Below are 18111 nucleotides of genomic sequence, written 5' to 3'. Positions count from 1 at the left end.
TGAGGAGTTCAGTCTTATGAACTGAACCGTGAAATTGTGGCCTGAGCAAAAATCGAGAGTCAGCTGCTTAACTGACTGAGCCACCCAGGCATCCCTTGAGTTGGTTCTTAAAGGAAGCATAGGTATTAGTCAACTGATGGGCAGGAGACAGAATGAAGAAAAACAATGTAAGATTGAACAACATGTGCAAAGGCTCAGAGGCATGATGGATGGGACATGGTGTGGTTTTGCAGAATGCTTTGATGGGATGAGTGGAGGTGTTGTAAGAAGGAGGCAGGGCTCAGGTCATTGAGGGCCTTTGGGGCTCCATGAAGGAGCTTGTACTTAGCTCTCACCAGAAAGTTTCTTGAGGGGGAGGAAGGGGGTAGTGGTATTTTATAAAGGATGGTTGGTCAAGTGAAGACTCCTTGGTAAAGTGATTTTGAGCAGAGAACTGGATGGAGTAAGGAAGGCACAGGCCAATAGGACATCAGGGGAGATTCTTTAGGCAATGGGGACAGACATGCCCTGAGGTGAGACTGAAGGGCATGTTGATCAGTAGTTAACATTCTCTTTCCCAGCTAGGCTACACCTATTCAATTCAGCGTGTACTTTCTTGAGCACCTACTATGTGGTGTGAGTCTTGGAAGGCAGGAGAAGTAATGGAGTCTACCAACATCTACCCTCAGGGGGTTCACAGATTGGCAGGTGAACCAGACCCACATTAGAAACAGCCTGATGGCCCCAGGGAGGTACAGACAGGGCTAAATAGAATAGAAATGAAGGAGAAACCTGTCAGTGAAGGACTTGCCCTGGATTTAGAAGGCAGGTGGAGGGGTGCCTGGGTGGCTCAGTCAGTTAAGCGTCCGACTTCAGCTCAGGTCACGATCTCACGGTCCGTGAGTTCGAGCCCTGCGTCGGGCTCTGGGCTGATGGCTCAGAGCCTGGAGCCTGCTTCCAATTCTGTGTCTCCCTCTCTCTCTGCCCCTACCCCATTCATGCTCTGTCTCTCTCTGTCTCAAAAATAAATAAACGTTAAAAAAAAATAGAAGGCAGGTGGAATTTCTTTAGACTCTGTTTTAGTAGCATAAATACTTGAGACAAGTGTGCAGCTTGATAAATTCTCACAAGATCAATGCCCCATGTAACCAGCAGCCTGATCAAGAAACAATATAGTCAGCTCCCCAGAAGTCTCTGGAGACCCCTTCCAGCCTCTTCCAGGGAACCCCCAACCTGACTTCTCACAGCACAGGTTAATTTTGCCTGTTTTCATGTACAGTATGCCCTCTTTTGTTTCTGGCTTCTCTTGCTTAAGATTATGTTTGTCAGATCCTTCCGTGTTGTGTGTAAGCGTATCTCATTTATTCCCACTACTGTGCAGAATCCCAATGTGTGAATACGCCACGATTTTTTTTCCCTTTGGCCTGCTCTGCTGTTGTTTCTTTTTTTGGCCATCCCAGGTGGTGCCGCTATGACATTCTGGTACATGTCTTTTGGTGAACATATGCAGGCATCTCTGTTGGGTATGATCTGGGAGTAAACTTGATGGGTCAAGGGGTGGGCATATGTTGAGCTGTGGTAGACGCAGCCAGACAGGCTTCCAAAATGGTTGTACCAATTAACACTCCCACCAGAAGCGTGAGAGTGTTGAGCAACGTAGTCTCACTAACGCTCCATATATTCTGCCATTTTCATTTTGCTTTATTTCATGTTCATTCTTGTGGGGGTGAGGTGGTATTCCATTGAAGTTTTAAACTGCGTTGCCTCAATGACTGATGTAGTTGAGCATGTTTTCATATGTTTATTGGCCATTTGTTCATCTTCTTTTGGTGAAGTGCTCCCCCCACCCCCACCATTGGGTTTTCTACTTCTTTCTTATTCACTAGAAGGTGCTCTTTATATATTATGGATATGAGTTCTTGATGGAATATACTATTGAGAGGATCTCTCACACTCTGTTGGGGTGGTTTGCATTCTCACTCTCTTAATGGTCACATTTGATGGATAGATGTTCTTACTTTTAATGTAGTGCATTTAATTTTTTTTTACAGCAAGATGTAATTTTCTTAAGCTTATTGGAATGCAGAAAGTAGGCTTTTCCAATGCAGGGAAGGTTTTGAGCACAAGTGGGGAGGTGGGAAGATCAGAGCCTTGGAGGAAGCAAGCACCATCTGCTGTGACCCGACACTCAGAAGCCGTAAGAGTCTGGGGATGGGGACGAGACTAGAGGCGGAGTTGGGGGATCACCATGAGGGCTTTCTAATGCCACACTGTGGAGTTTGGACTTCCTGAAGCCCACAGAGGGCTGAAATTTTGAGCAAGGGCTGCCCAGACTAGATCTGGTATTGGGAATATTCATTCAACAGCAAGTGCCTGGTTGCAGGTTGTGGAGTGAGGGAAAGCCAGGAGAAGTAGGGCTGATTGGAAGTGGGGAGTGTCCAGCCTGGACAGACCTGGGGCACCTGCATAGGCAGGACTTGGCATTCCTTCTCCCTGGATAGGGCTAAATGGAATATGGGGTGTGGGGATACATTCATGGATGATGTATCCTTAAGGATAATGTCACAGTCCTCTCAGGACCTGACTCAGTCTGGCGTGTTTGCTCTTGAATAACAAGTCAGAGATCAAGCAGATGATTCAGAGGGTCACAGACCAATCCTCCATCTATCAGCCCTGAAATCCTTGGAAAAGATGGGGCAAGCCTGCCTAGGCTGTGTCCTAGAAGAGCCCTGGTTCCCTGAGGTAGAAGACAGGGCAGAGAATTGGGGGTCATGGGCAGAAGACCTGAATTACAGGCTTAGGTCTACCTCAGCTCACTGTTGTGTGTCCTTGGGGGAAGTTGCTTCCCCTCTCTGGGCCTCAGTTTACTTGTCCACAGAGAGGGTTGTGAGATACAGATGAGCTCATGGACAGGAGATTATTGGTGGCTAATACTTCACATATGTAAAGGATTACTGGGTCTCTCCATACCCAGGAACTATAAAGTTAGCGCACTTTGTAAGCCCTGCAAACAACTGCACAAGAAGCAGACTAAGGGGCCAATAGTGCTGGATCTAACCCAGAATCGAAGATGTTCATTACCAGCATTTCCTTACTTCCTAAGGCACCAGGACTTGGCCACCAATGCCAAATTCTCCTCTTTGAAATCTGAACGTCATAAATCCCAGATATGAACGTTGGAAGTATAGATTTTAACTGTTTAGTTCCTTTAAAAACATTTAAGGTGGCTGACAAAGTAGTAACAACAACATCCCTTTAGTACATCCTCAGGGGAAAACACCATGCTGGCCACCATGGTAAGAGATGTGCTTGGAGGTGTAGGCGGAGTGGGGCTGTGAGCTGAGGCATAGGGTGGGAGATAGTGTGGGGGCTCAAAGGGCCCGTGACAGCAAGTTGTGTGTGTCAACTTGTGTAGGCTCTGGCACTTGGTTATTCAATCAAACACTAATCAAGGTGTTGCTGTGAAGGTATTTTGTAAATGTGGCTCACATCTACCTGCAGCTGATTTTAGATAAAGGAAATTTTCCCTTGATAATCTGGGTGGGCCCCACCCAATCAGTGGAAGGGCTTTAACCAGAACTAAGGCTTCTCTGAGGAAGAAGTCTTGTCTCAAGACTGGAACAGCAGCTCCTGCATTCAGACTGATGAATTGTTCTACAGACAGCTTTGGGCTTGCCAGCCCCCACAACTGCATGAGCCAAGACCTTGAGATAAATCTTTTGATGTGTCTAGATCTGCATGTAGGTCTAGAGACTGGTCCTGTTTCTCTGGAGACCCCTGTTGGACAAAGAGCCCCAGATGAGAACTTAAGGCTGGGGTTGGTGGAGGCAGCAAGAGATGAGGACCAGACTCCTCCTGTTCCCCTTTTGCCACTGCAGCTCTAAAGACCTTTCTATGTGCTGAATGTGCTCTAGCTGCCAGAGCTTGGCACCTGCTTCTCCTTCCATCTGGAGACCTCCTCCCCCGGGGACATGCATGCCCTGCGCTACTATACCACTGCATCTCTGCCCAATGACAACTTCCTGGAGAGGCTCTGCCTGACTATTCTGATCTAAAGTAGCCACCGTCATCATCCGTCTTTACTCAGATTAATCCCCCCCCTCCCACCGCTGTATATCACTACTTGCTATCTTATACATTTCTTTTAATTGTCTGTCTTGCCCACTGAGATATGAGCTCCCCAACACCAGAGACATTACTTCTTCATTCCTGTGTTCCAGTTCCTAGCACAGTGCTTGGCACGGAGTGGGCAGCTAGTGGGCTCCAAATTGTGGTGGGTTTTTTCAGTACCGTGCCAAGTCATTATAAGGAGTTTATACCGGCTTCCACCGACCAATCTCCTCTTGACAGCCGCGGACTCCCGGAGAGATGCCATGGGGGGAACTCACAAAGAGGTGCCAGCGAGAAACAGCTTGGAGGCGCTTGACAATTTTCCCTTATCTCCTGTGATCCACGTTGCCTGGCCAAGTTGTTCACGAAGGAGGCCTTATGATGCATCTCAAAAAAGCAACCACGGCCTCTCAATCACTCAGCAAATTTTGGAAGGAAAAACAGATATCAAAAACGAAAGTGCGCAACGGTAATATATGATATCAGATCCGTCATTCTTTACAGCAACATGGACGATGGCGTTTGGCAAACAGCAGTTGCACCCAAAAGATAGACAGGCAGTTTTGACATGTCTTGCCAGAGAAGAATTACCCTCCCCACCCCCGCCCCCCCCCCTCCCCCCCGGCCCGATCACAAGGAATGACAGAATTACAAACAAATCAATCAGGCAGAGAACAGAAGCAGTGGAGACTCAGGGCTTGGGTGGTAATAGCAATATGGAGTGCCAGGGTACTAGGTATCAGTGTATTCTTGATCATGGGCAAGGGGGTGGCTGCCCAGAAAGGAGAGGTTGTGGGCCCTGGGAGGACTCATGAGCCTCCAGTACCTAGGCCAACGATCTGTCCATGGTTCTGAATCCCACTACTCAGCGTTAATTAGTGTTGGAGAGAAGTAGGCACAGGGGATGGTTAGCAGCCATTTATTTCCATCTGAGAATGAGTCTGTTGTGAACCGATGAAGCTGGAGTGAGGGGGACAGATACTCAGAGATCAAAAACACATAAGTCTACAAAGTCTAGTTGATAATATAAACAAAAGAATCAAGTTGTAAGACAATAGGGAGGGGTGGGGATTGTGATGAACTAAATGGCACATATCTCCCCTAAACAGGACACCTGCCCCTCAGTTCCAATTGTTGGAGACCATGTGTGAGTGTGAGAACAGTGTTGCCAATTGGAATATATAAGACGAGCTTTAAACCTCTTTTATGTGCAATCTCCTGATTTTAAAAATGTTGGCAGCTAATTCAAAAGTATTCTAGACTAGCCCCTTATTTTAAGACAGAGGGCTTGAGTTCCAGAGAGGGAAAATGACTTCCTCAAAGCGGGTCAGCAAGTTGGTGACAGGATAAGGCCTAGAATCTCAGTGCTTGACTCCCAGTTCATTTACTGTTCCCTTCTCCCTAGCTTGTTTTTCTGTTTGACAGAATAAGGCCTTTGTCTGAGCACTGGATCTAGGAAAGGCAGGTGAAAGGATGGAATATAGAGGAAAATGTTTGGTCAAATCAGTCCTAAATTTTGCAAAAGCATAATATAGCCAAAATTATTTCAACATATCAGCTCCAGCTGAAGTGCCAGACCTAGGAGAGAGAGGCTGAGGAAAGGAAACAGCAGGATGGGAGGTCAGGGCTGCCTTTGCAAAGATGGGTGCTCCTTCTGGACCACCAGCAAGTTTCTGGGTTATGCATTGGGGAGCACCTCTGGGCTCAGTGCCAAACACTTCCCCTCTTCCTTTTATACCAATCAAGCTTTATAATAAAAGATCCTGTAACCCCTGTTCTAAATCCCATTAATATCAACCTCTCTTCGTAGGCATTCTCTGCACCAGCAAAACCAGGCAGACAATGGAGAAAAATTAGCCAGAGTTTCCTGGGTCTAGCCAGGAGCCCCACCCCTCCTTAATTTCAGCCTCATCCTCCCCTCCCCTGACCTGAGACCCCAGAGCCCTCATCCTCCAAAGCTGGATGAATCTTTCTCTCAGCAATGCTGGGGACACAGTCTACATTAGGCGAATCAACAAGGCCATTTCCAAAGAGACCAAATAGGAAATAAGAGGCCCCATTGCCTAATGGGACTTATCAATTATGATCTAGGGCCATATTTCTTTGAGGGGTGATTGTTTCACGGAGTCTGACATCTCATATAGCTTTAAATTACTCACAACCGGGACGGCTTACAAGATAGCAGTAAAATCAGGAGAGGATTGGGCAATGTAATTATAGTATGGAAATGATGTTGATCACTCAAGCAGGGAGCAGACCTTGAATCGAAAACCCTGCTTTGTCTCCCCACCCCCTTCCTTCCACTGTTCCTGCTTGGGGCTATAGAACACACAACACCTGGGAAACATGGGGGTAACTTCGCTCCTTCTGGGAACTTGGAAGTTGGCCAGGTCATACGGTAGGGTGTAATGAGCCATAGGGCCGGTGTGGACCAAAAGATCAGAACCAAGGACAGATCCCATAGGTCTTGGCCATTAGGATCTAAAGGTCAGGAAGACAAGAGTCTGCAGGAATTGCCCACTGCCCAAGTTTATGAGGGTAACAATTTCCCAAACCCTTAACATATGCCAATAGATATATTAGCATCTTGGATTATAGAGATTTTGCTTTCCTTCTTTCCTTCCTTCCATCCATTTCTTGAGAACTGTTTCCATGCGAGGCACTATGTAAAGCTTCAAGAATACAGATATGAATTATTTCAGCTGTTTAATGAGCATATACTATGTATAGACATTGTTCTAGAATCCAGATAGAGAAAGACTTACTGCCCACATTGTTTATTCAAATACTTATTGATCATTGACTAGCTTGCAGGACGGATAAATTGATCCTCAAGTTCATTTCCTCTTGTTTCTGAGCACACAGGTAAGTTACATTTCCCTGCCTCCTTCAAAGGTGACTTGACTGAATTCTAGCCAATAGAATGTGAGAGGAAGTGAGGTAGGTCACTCCCTGGTTCATAAAATCCTCCTGCATGTTATCTTCCACAATTTTCCCCCGGTCTTCCAGGTGGGTATCAACACCCAGGGTGACCCTAGAAGGCCACTTGTTGAAACTGGCAGGGCCATCAGTATACTGGGTCCCTGAATGAACAAGTGGAGCATAGACTCCCCCACCCCCAAACCTCTGCTGACTTGAACCTGCATTGTATCATCAGGTGAGCAAGATATGCCTGTGCTTCCTGAGCTGCAGAAATAATGGGGTTGTCAGTTACAATGGTTAGCTAGATGCTCTACAGGCATTGGGGGCATAAACATTCATTTGAACCTTTCCTTGGCATTTACAATGATCCAGACAGCATACTGAGTGCCAGGAATATGGAGTACGGTTCATTCATCCAAGTATTAGACTCTGAGGTTATAGAGATAAATGATCGATGGATAATAATTAATTGATTCATTCTACAAACATTCATCATGTGACTAGTATACCCCAGTCTTGGTGTTAAGTTTTGGGGACACAGAGAATAATTTATGCAAACATGGAATGCATTTCTGTCATGTGCTAGGCACTGGGTTAGACAACTGAAGATAAAAACAGGGTTCTTATCCTCAGAGGTTTCATCATTTGGTTGAAGAGCCAGGTTATGGTCATGCACTGTGAAAAGTGCTAAGATAGAAGTTTTTATGAGATTCTTCAGGGCCTGCTTGGGGCTGAGAGAGAAGGGGAGGGATCAGGGAAAACTACAAACAGGTGAGAGTTTTAGATCTGGGCTTTGAAGGATAATTATAGGCTTTCTAGGCAGAGAATAAGTGAAGGGAAATCTAGGCAGAGAGAACAACATGTGCAAAAGGGGTGTGTCTTGGGGTCAGTGAAAAGTTTGGCATGAATGGAGCTCAAAAACATACGATAAGGACAAAACTAGGTGAGCAGAGCTTCAGCTTGAATCTGGGGCAAACGTTCTTACCTTTATATGTGCAGGGTACATGTTATTGGAGCTGGGACAGTGGTAGACTGTGTTAGTTCCATCCTGAACTTAGGTGAGAATAGACACTGTCTTATGCTGCTCCCACCTCCATGGGCAGGGACTGTCTTGCTCTTCCTTTCTGAATTTGATATTTAATGAAGATGCAACTTTATGACATATTCCACTTAATATTATCCCCTTTTTATGAATCAGCAAACTGATAATCAGAAAGGTGTAGTGAGTTACCCACTCAAATCACACAGCTGTCTGACCCCAGGGTTTGCATTTAAACCTCCAACTAAGGTCACATTCTCAATGTGCTGGTGGCCCTCGGCGGAGCGGGAAACCAGTTTTCAGTCCCAATGATGCAGAGGTTTTGAAACTCTCCGGGTTAATTGTCTATTTGGCAAAGGCCAAGGAGCTTCCCCTCCCAAAAGCTAATCGGAACTAGCTCAATGCTGAGCTCATGTGCGTGTGTGGTAAGGGGCATAAGGGTGTGGGGAGTCTTAGCTGAGCCAGGACTAGTCTGAGCTATGCTGGGAAGGAATAAATCTCTTCATGAGCCAACATTAATACAAGCTTGGCAGGTTCTGGGCAGGCCCCCGGTTGATTATGCCAATGGACGCCGGGGAGGGGAAGATTGAGCTGCTGGGGGTGGTGTGAATGCACATCACACAGGGTAATGCCTTGAAAATATATAGCATCTAAGCATGCAGGCAGCTGAAGGCGGGGCAAAGGGGGATGGTGGGGGGGGGTGGCATCTGTTTGCAATTACGATTACTAGAACCCACCAAACAAGGCTCTCAGAAAGGGTGTCTGGGGCATCTACTTTAAGTGATCTGCAGAGGTACCAATCATTCTTTCAACATGTATTTGCTGAGTACCTACTTTGTGCCAGGCACTGGGGGCACAGGGCTGGACATCTAGACACAGTGCTGCCCTCATGGAGCTCACAGTCTGGTAGGGCAGATAGAACCAAACAGGCCATCATACCAATTGCATAAAAAGTACATTAAAGAGAACAGGCAGTGGTAAAGGCCTATGATGCTTGGGCAGAGGTCATGGAGGACTGCCTGGAAGAGGTGACATTTGAAATGAGAGCTGAGAGATGAATTACGGTTAACTTGGTGGAGCGTGCATGTATGCAGCAGACGGTAGGGGACAGAGGAGAAACGTATACAGAGGCCGTGAGGCAGTAAGGTATTTGTAACTTGTAAATGACAGAAAGGAGGCTAGAGCGGCTGGTGCACGGAGAGTCAGGACTCAGACAGATCTGAGATTTAGGCAAGAGACGAACTGGGCTTGACCTTGTGGGCATTGCAAATGCTTGAACTTCATCATAGAGCAATAGAGAGCCATTGACATTTCTAAAGCAGAGGAGTTACTGATCAAAATCTCTTTTCTCAAAGTCTTGCATCAAATCCTCACTGTAACCTGGTGAGATTACAATCCTCATTCTAATTATAGTCCTCACTATTTGTGTGAGAAAATGCAGCTCAGAGAGGTGAAGCGATTTGTCTGAAGTCACAGAGCAAGAGAATGGCACACTGCACCTGTTGTATCACAAAGACAGTAAGTGGTTCAGTACAGATTCCCTAGCCTAACATTCTAGACTTTTGGCTAAAAAGGGAAGATTTGGATTCCAAAATGTGAAGAGAGAACTTCCATCCCTGGATATAACTTCAGTGGGGATTTGACAAAGGTCAGGAGGCTTTGATCAGAATTTGGGAGCCATGGGTGTCTGTGTCCTAGAGGAAGAGCCCAGTTCCTCCATGACCTCCATGGAGGCGTGGCTTGGGGATGGGCTAAAGGGGATGGTCTGAGGATGCCAAAGGTCTGCAGAGAGCCAGACATCCCCAGCAGGCAGAGAAGAGAAGGTGCCAGAATGGGCTGCTTGCTCTAGGGTGTGGGAAGCTGAGGAGGTGCCTTGAGTATCAAATCCACTGGAAATTCAAAAGGAAAATAACCAAAGCCAAAATAAAATGCAAGACCTTCGTCCCCCTGGAACTATTGTACCAGCTCCAGTATGAAAAGAACAATCCAATCTATTTGCCATATCTTTGCAGGCTCAGATTTGGCCAAAATAATGGTAATAATGGAGATTAAGGGCAACAATACATTCATCTGGCAAATGACTAGGCACCTTCCTTGAGCCTAACCCTGAACTAGGCATGGAGGATAGAACAGAGAGGAAAGTGGAGATGGAGTTTTGTTCAGAGTAATGTTAGTTATGCTTTCTTGAGAACCTTCTATGCACCATCATAACAGGATGAGCCAGGAACACATCCCCTTCTTGAAACCTCAGAGCCACTCTATGGGGTTGGTACCTGTAGTAGACATTGCAGGTCCTGTTTACCTGGCCAGTGCACTCAACCCCCAGCTCACTCAACCCACGAGACTGCTCGTGGCTGATGGTTCACAACTTCCCACTTTCTGGAGACTTTTTCCAGAGCCACCTTGTTCAGAAATGCCTGGGGAGTTACACACACCCAGGGGGAGTCTGTCATCAATGGCTGACTCTTACAGGAGCTCCCTTGGTTTCCTGTAGGACCACATTTTGGCATCACTGGTGCTCCAGAACTCCCCGTGGGATCAGACAGAAACTGGATTTTAATCAACACCACATCTTTGGTTGGCTCCTTCTTCTTTGCTGTCCACCCCCTCTCAACCTTACCAGTTTTTCTCTAGAGCACTCTCACAATTAATCTCTTGCACCAGGGTCCTCATCCAGGGCTCAGGGATGGGACTAGGGTGAGGCAAACATGATGTTTTGGGCATAAAATTCAAGGAGGCGCCCACTCACAGGGGCTGACCTTGCACTTGTATGAGCACAAGAATGAGAGCTCCCTTACATTTTGCATCCTGGACACCTGGATTTCCCCATCTGCATCCTGGTTCCAGTCCCAGTCTTAGGTTCTCCTTTTAGGGAACACATCTGAGGACAGTGTCTTTATTGCACCTAATCCATAGTTGGAGACATGAAGCTGAGCAGACTAAGAAATGTGTCCAAGATCCCACAGCTTGTAGGTGGTAGGACTCAGACTGTTTGTAATCCAAGTTTATATATGCTTTTCCTATGATCTTATGACCTTTGGGTCAGTGTGTCCAGTTATCTGGGGAGCAGAGACTCAACGATGAGACAAATTGAGGAGAGAAATCCCAGATCTTAGGAGAGACCTCCAGTTTCATTTGGTGTCACTTCTGCCTCCAGCATCTAAGATAGTTGCTATGACCATTTTAAGGATGAGATAAACAACACCCAGGAGGTCAGATATCCAGACCTAAGTAGCACTCTGAGGGCTTAACTCACCCTTCCAAAGCCCCCTGGCTGGCAAGTTCAATCAGGACTTGAACATTAAAAATGTCTCTGGCTTTGACATTCTGAGATCATCTTGAAGGGTGAGCAAGATATGGGAGAGGCAGGTGGTGGGTGGTAGAGACAGATAGTGCCACCGGAGGAGACTGGCATTTTCCAAGAAGGGAAAACCTGGATATGACCCAGGTTCCAGAGTGATGGGGGCTACCCTCCATATCTGTAAGCCTGGGTGTATGAGAGTGTATGTTGGAGTGGGGTTTGTGCTCTGCCTGGCACCCACTCATGACCTCACAGCTGCCTTGCTGTTGAGTTCTGACACATATAATTCTCAAGGAAAATCAGCTCTCCTTTATGATCGTCTGTTCTCCAAACAGAACAGTTGATTGTGCTATTATAATAGCTGCTTAAGACATCCCCTCCTTTTTTAGTTTACCTTCTGAGCTGGAGAATTGGTCATGCCTGCCATGTCGGAATTACAAAAGTTGAAATGCAAGAAGGAATAAATTTAAATGTGGTATGGGAGAACTGGATGTGTGTGAACGTGTGCCAGTCATGTCCCAGCCCAGACTTCAGTTTCTTCCTCTGTGAAGTGGTGAGAGGAGGGAACTGTCCAATCTTATTCCTTCTGTCTATCCTCTTAGATGATCCCATCTCCCACAACTATGCTCTTCCAGATATGCAAGGGATGTGCACCAATGGTGGGGCACTAAGAGGGGCAGATCCTAGAACACAAACTCTGAGAACTCAGAAATGAAACAGATACTTATACACCCCACTCTTGGGATATTTTAGGCTGCTGCAGGGGTTTCTCTGAATGAACTTCTCTGTGCCCAGCTTCCCCATTCTCTGCTTCCCTACCTTCTGACCCCACTCCCTGCCCCCATTGCTCTGGGAACTGTTTCATTGGAAACTTACTGTCTAGGTCACTGACTCTTTTAAGGCACCATCCATGGCCTTATGCTGAACTCACAAAGAGAAGAGCTCCCCAAATACCCTATTCTTTTGAGTTTTGGTACTGAACCACTTACTCCAAAATGTTTCTGATGTTGCTCTGGACCAGATTTTCCTTCCCCCAGGATTCCTGCTTCATTCTGGTGGATGTTTCCTGCAACCTGATTCTCTACAGATTCTTGATAAAGAAGACATGCTGCCCTATTTGGAGATCTATGTGTCTCTAGTGCTGTCAGGTACTCTTAAGACTAGGAGCCTTATCTCTATACTGAACTCCTTCCTTGATACCCCAGCATCTATAAAATAAAGACCCAAGTCTTTCAGCTTTACTACAGCTAATGTCAGCGAATCTTGTCTGGGCTGTTTTCCCTAATCCCGCACTGGAAGGCATGAGTCCTAATCAAAGTCCTAATCAAAGGTCAACAGCGAGTAAGGACTCCTTCTGTGTTTTGACGACAGGGAATACAATTAGAAGTTTAGAGAGCTGTGGATTCCAGAAGGGGGAAGGCTGGGTAAGACTGCCATTTCTCCACTTTTATTTTCCTATAATCCACATGGAGAGTATAAGGCTTGCTGGGTGATGTTCAGGAAACCAGTTCTCCTCTCTGATCCTCAGCATTCCCCATCTGTTCAAATGGGTGGGCTGGAGGGGCTCAGAGCCAATGATTCTCTGAGATAAAGCATTATATGCTGCCTGCTGTGTCTTGCTCGGGTCTCACGGGGCACAAGGGTTTTGAAAGCATTCATCGGTTAATGCATCACTTGTTCATTAAAGATTCTTTCTGGACTTACCCGTAGCTCTTACTTTTCCAGGCATTCAACCCCCAGCCCCCACTGGTGCTGACAAATGGCTGCTTGAAGTTCACGGTCCCAGAAGCCTTCTTAACATGTCCAGGAATGCAGGCATGGGGGGTGAGGAGGGAGCTTGGGGAGGTGTTGGCTGGAAGCCACAAGCTGCAGCAATGCGAGGAGGGTGCATGGGATGGGGTGCAGACACCCCGAGATTTCTGGGGCTGTGAGGCGGTCAGCAGCGTCCTGACTTTGAAAGCAATCCAAAACAAGGTCTGCGTTCTAGTCTCCAGTGATGTCACAGCTAATCATTAGCCTGGTAATTACATTGAAAGCCTTCTGCGATCCTATCCTCAGCAGGGTCATTAATGCAAGGCAACCACACCAGTAAATGTCTCATTAGTCTTATTTTAGACTTATGTATTTTTCAGGACTACAGAATTTTAATAGTCTGCCCTCCCCCCAGCTCCCCCTCCTGCGACATTAATATCTATTCCACATGCCAGATTCTTCCAACTCTTCCCCCTCCCTGTTCTCCCTGCTCAAAGCCCCTAGAGGAGGGCCCTGCAAGGAAGGAAGGCTGGAGTGGGGAGTCCATAGGCGCTAGGTCTTGCCTCCCTCACCAGCCCCAGATCTGTTTCTGGGCCCCGTCTCCTTTCTGTAATGACAGCCTCTTCTTGGGTTTTCTGTTTTTCTCAGGAAGATTTACTCTTTTTATTTTAACCCTCTTTAAGCCTTTGTCCTTATTAGTAAAGAAATGTCTGCTCACTGCAAAGACAGGAAGAAAGAATTACCCGTAATCTCAGAGCCCAAGCAAAATGATCCCTTCTCTATCTCTTGCTCGCCCCCTTCCTCAATGCTGGCTTTCCCTTTGTCATTGGAACGGGCTCAACTTCTCCCCTCCTGGGGCCTTTGAACATTGCTGGTCCCTCTGCCTAGAGTGTTTTCCTCTCTTCTCTGCCCTTGAATGATTCCAACTCTCCATTCAGGGTACAGCCTAAATGCCACTTCTTCCTGGAAGTCCTCCCCGTCTTCCTCCACATTCAGATGTAGGTTTGTACCTTTGTCACTTGATGCCATTGCCTGTGTCCTGCATCACACATGTCACAATCAGCACTAGCTCTCTCTATATGACATTAATTGTTTGGTTGCCATCATCTGACTAGACAGATCACTCCAGGTGTGCAGGGAACACCCTTATGTGGTTCATTAACTCTATAGTCCCAGTGGCCATCTCAGGTACAGTACAAAGAGACGTCAGTAAGTACTTGCCGAGGGGCACCTAGATGGCCCAGTCGGTTGAGCCTCTGACTTCGGCTCAGACTCAGGTCATGATTTCACAGTTCATGAGTTTGAGCCCCGCATCGTGTTCTGTGCTGACAGTTCAGAGCCTGGAACTTCTTAAGAGTCTGTGTCTCCATCTCTCCCTGTCCTTCCCCTGCTTGTGTTCTCTCTCTCTCTCTCTCTGAGAATAAATTAACATTTAAAAATTAAAAAAGATAAGTACTTGTTGAATGAATGGATGGATAAATGCGTGGGTGGGTGGATGGATGGATGTATACATGGATGGATGGGTGGATGGATGGATAGATGGTTAGATGGATAGATGGGTGGGTGGATAGATGGAGGGTGGATGGGTAGATGAGTGGATAAATGGATGATTAGGTGGTTGGGTGGGTAGATGGATAGATAGATGGTTGGATAGACAGATTTTGGAATGTTCTCCTCCAACCTTTCCTTAGCATTTTTAGATAATGTTGAAATAATGCAATGTGTAATTTGTATCTGGCTTTTACATCTTGCATTTTTTTTTGTCAACAACTGTTTGTTATCAGCTTTATTTTTGATGGTTGTGCAAAATTCCATTGGGTGGATGCCCCCTAGTTTACTCAATTAATTCCCTACTGCCACACATTCTAGAAAGTGATATTTCCTGTAAGTTAAGGCCTTGGGCTCCAGCCCCAAGCACCAGGTGTCAGATACAGCCACACCACCATCTCACCATGTACTTATGGACAAATTATCTAATTCTGTGTGCTTCAGTTTCTTCATCTGTAAAACAAGGGTGATTTACTTTGGGGTTTTATAAGGGTAAAATCAATCCAGGCAAAGCACGTACAACAGTGCCTGGCACCCAGTAAATGTTAGCTGTTATTTCCAGTATTTGTCCATACATGATTTGGTCAGGGATGTCTGGATGGGTGGGGCTTTAGCTGTATCTATAGTCAGATTCTATTAGGATATCCAGGGAATTGCTGGAATCCTAAACCTTGGAATACATGGGGTAGGAATTGAAATCTCTTCTTTTCCCCTCACGAAGCCACGAGTTGGGGAGGCTTTTCTCCAAAGCATGTCTGCCAGAGACCTGAACTATCATTTCCCTTTTCACTAGTCTGGTCACACCCCAGACGTTTCCCCTGAACAGTGTGGTAGAGAGAAAAGGGCTTTGGAGTCAGAGAGGCCCAGGCTGGGACCCACTCTGTCTCTTGCAAAACGGGAGACCTGTTTCTGAGCATGAGTGTCATCCATAAGTGGGGCCAAGGGCACCCCACTCACTGGTTGAGCAAGTGTGAGTCGAGCGTTTGGCCTGTGCTGTCACCCCGACCTTGGTGATGACTGTCCGGAGACACACGTGTGGATGCCCTCTCGGGGGTAACTTACTGAAGGTCTCCCATGTGCCACACTTTAAGGGCGTGCTATGCCGTATCTCAACTGAATTCAGAGAGAAAGGAAAGAGGAAATGGGAATGCAGAGCAGGTGTATGTCAGTTATGGAAAGCCCAAGAGGCCGAACCCCTTCTATATATGTAGAAGATGCCGAACCCCTTCTATATACGTAGCAGCCCTGCAATGTTCCCATTCTCACTGGGAGGTCTTCACCTCTCTGAGGCCTCCTCTGTTTAGCATCAAGAAAGAAGAGAAGGATCGGATCGCTCCAGGTCGATGCTGAGGATTCCATGCGATGACACATTTGCACAGCTGTTAGCACATAGTGAGCTCACAACACCAGTGGGATAATACTTTTTCTCTGGACAGTGGTAAGGGAAGCACCAAGAGGAATTTGCAAGTCACAGAATCAGAATGATAGGGCTGAAGAAATCTCAGAAATCAGGTCTTGTTACTCTTGGTGCTGTGCATCCTGCCCTGAACCACACTGTCTCTGGTCTCCATCATTTATATTTATTTAATTCATCAATGGAAGCCACTCTCATATTCCCCCTCACCACACATCTCTTCCTGGCTACTGAGCCTGGATGCTCAGTATCGCTCTGGTTCACAGACCTGTGTCTTAAAGATTGGGGACCTTCCCACTGGTGTGTCTGCATCATAGGACATAATCTGTGTTGGTCTTTTTTGCAGCTGGGTACCCTGAGACTAGCATGGTGCCTGGCACATGCACAAGTCAGGGCTTAAAAAATATCTGTCAAATAAATGAATGAATACATTTTTACCTCAAGAAGGAGCTGCTACTTCAGAGAGACCAGCTGCCAAGCTTCCCTTCCTGGCTCTTTCCCTGGAGTCTGTGATATTTAATTAATATGAGCCAAGCAGAGCCCACTTTATGGTGCTGGGCCACCCATAATTGAGAAATGATTGGAGGCCCTGCGACTTGACCTTGGCTAATGATGGATAGATCCACACAGAGATCAGGAGTTAAAGACCCAGGGGCTGGAGCATTCATCTAGAGAGCCCAGGTGGAAGGAAAGGGAAAGGGATGTCTGCATTCCTGGCCAATGACCTCAGAAGGTGGAGGCAGCTCCTGGAAATTCTGACAATGACAGTTCCCTGGGGGAAACACTCAGAGGTGATGAAGCCTCATCACATGCCAGGCTCTGGTGAGCACTTTACAGGGAGCCTCAGAATGGCAGCAGGTGCTGCTGTTCTGCAGCGTCCTGACACAATGGAGACTCAGTATGTACCTGTCAGATAGGGTGTAGATAAATGAAAGACTCCAGGGGCGCTATGGAGGGAAGCAGAATGGAAGGGAGACCCCACATGTTGCAGAATGGTCTGGGGTGCAGACGGCTGGGGTTCAGACAGGCACAGTACTCCCCACTCCTGTCTTTGGACTTGGGTGAAGTTTTCGGAGTGAGGAGGAGCTCTATGTTGCTAACCCCGTCTCAGGTCACCTCTGGTCCCTTGGCCTCAGAAGGGTTCCCATCTAAGGGGGAGAAGGCCTATTGAAAGGCAGTGCTGCTATAATTTCCAGCTCTGGGAAGTGGCTACAGGACCATGTGTGTCCCACATCTGTGTGAGCCATGTGTGGGTGCAGACAGCAACACAGGGGACCCTTTCATGCCCTCACCGGACACATCACAGTCGCTGAGGGCATGAAGGACAGAAATGGAATTCAGATAGCCAGATCCCTGAAGCATGGTGGGGCCTTTGGCAGGGAGGGCGGGCACTTGGCTCCAGCCACAAGGTCGAAATGCAGATCTCCAGGGGCCAGGAGGTGCACGGAAAATGGCAACACTGCAGAGAAGAGCACTCTCAAGTTTATAGAGTGTTTTCAGACTCAGCAGCAAGAGGAGGAAGAGGCAATCAACGTTCCTATACGATGGAGGTGCTAGCTGCTGCTTGGACAGTAGATGCACCAGCCCAGGGCTCCAAGCTGTGAAGTGTCAGCCTTGAGGATCTCATTAGGGATTCCTGGCCAATTGCCTGCCCTTGTCCCCTGGCCACCTCCCCACCCCTTCTGAATCCACGAGCTTGAGATGGCCTCTCTCTCTCTCAAAATTGTGCTAAAATACACACACCATAAAACTTACATTTTTAAGTGTGCAGTTCAGCAGCAGGAAGTACATCCGCATTGTTGTGTGATCATCTCCACCACCCGTCTCCTGAGTTTTTCATCTCCCCAAACTGAAACCTGTTAAACACAAACACCCCATCCTTCTCCCCCAGCCCCTGCACCCACCCTTCTACTTTCTGCCCGTGAACCTGACTTCTCTAGGTACCTCATGTAAATGGAAGCCTACACGATTTGTACTTTTGTGACTGGCCAGCTTATTTCACTTAGCATCACGTCCTCAAGGTTCATCCATGTTGTGGCAGGGGTC

This window comes from Panthera leo, chromosome D3 (assembly GCF_018350215.1).
Source record: "Panthera leo isolate Ple1 chromosome D3, P.leo_Ple1_pat1.1, whole genome shotgun sequence".
Classification (NCBI taxonomy): Eukaryota; Metazoa; Chordata; class Mammalia; order Carnivora; family Felidae; genus Panthera; species Panthera leo.
This window is presented reverse-complemented; position numbering follows the sequence as displayed.